Genomic DNA, 1,005 nt, shown 5'->3' with positions numbered 1-1,005 from the left:
GTCTATATTACAGTGATATCACGTCGAAAATCGTCTAGGACCGATAGGGAAAAAGTTTCCTCTTGGCGGTGGGACTTAGAAAAATTTTCGTCGAACGTCCGACGGAGTAGCACATCCGTCCATTATTTGCTAATAACTCGATAAATAATAATTGTAGCGAGTTTGGTGTTATGATATATATTGTTAGAAACCGTCTATATTACAGTGATATCACGTCGAAAATCGTCTAGGACCGATACGGAAAAAGTTTCCTCTTAGCGGTGGGACTTAGAAAAATTTCCAGAGTTTTGTCGACGGAGTAGCACATCCGTCCATTATTTGCTAATAACTCGATAAATAATAATTGTAGCGAGTTTGGTGTTATGATATATATTGCTAGAAATCGTCTATATTACAGTGATATCACGTCGAAAATCGTCTAGGACCGATACTTAAAAATTTTCCTCTTATTTGTGGGACTTAGAAAAATTTTCAAAGTTCGGTGAATTATGAAAAGTTGGTTATTTTGTGTAAAATAATATAGAAATGTTAAAATTTATTATATTTTGTGAAAAAAATTTTTATACTTTTTTCGCTCTAAGTTCCAACAGCCCCGCCGGGAGGTCTGTTGCCGCGGCGGTTTGCGGCCATAAGCGCGCGTGCTATTGACCGCGCGGCGCCGGCGTCCCGGCCGGCCGTTCGGTATCTATAAGAGAGTCGACGGTTCGGTCGAGTCGGTCGGTGCAGCGCGCGTCTGTGGCTATTCTACGATCTCGGTCGAGAAGCAGTCATGGGCGCCTCGAGACTTCGGTCTTGACTGTTTCGTACCGTGCTTCGTATCGAATTATTCTCTACACAGCATTGCCACGGGTCGGTGTCCTAGACCGAATGGCCCTTATGTGGCGAGCCTTCCCTTAGTGGAGGTTGGTGACTTGTATTCACTTTTGTGTTTACTCGTACTAACTGAGCATCAACTCTTATGTCCGAGCGACTAAGGTATGAAAAAGAGAAAATAGAGTTAAAGAG

Source organism: Halictus rubicundus, unplaced genomic scaffold (genome assembly GCF_050948215.1).
Source record: "Halictus rubicundus isolate RS-2024b unplaced genomic scaffold, iyHalRubi1_principal scaffold1060, whole genome shotgun sequence".
Taxonomy (NCBI): domain Eukaryota; kingdom Metazoa; phylum Arthropoda; class Insecta; order Hymenoptera; family Halictidae; genus Halictus; species Halictus rubicundus.
Note: the sequence above shows the minus strand (reverse complement) of the source record.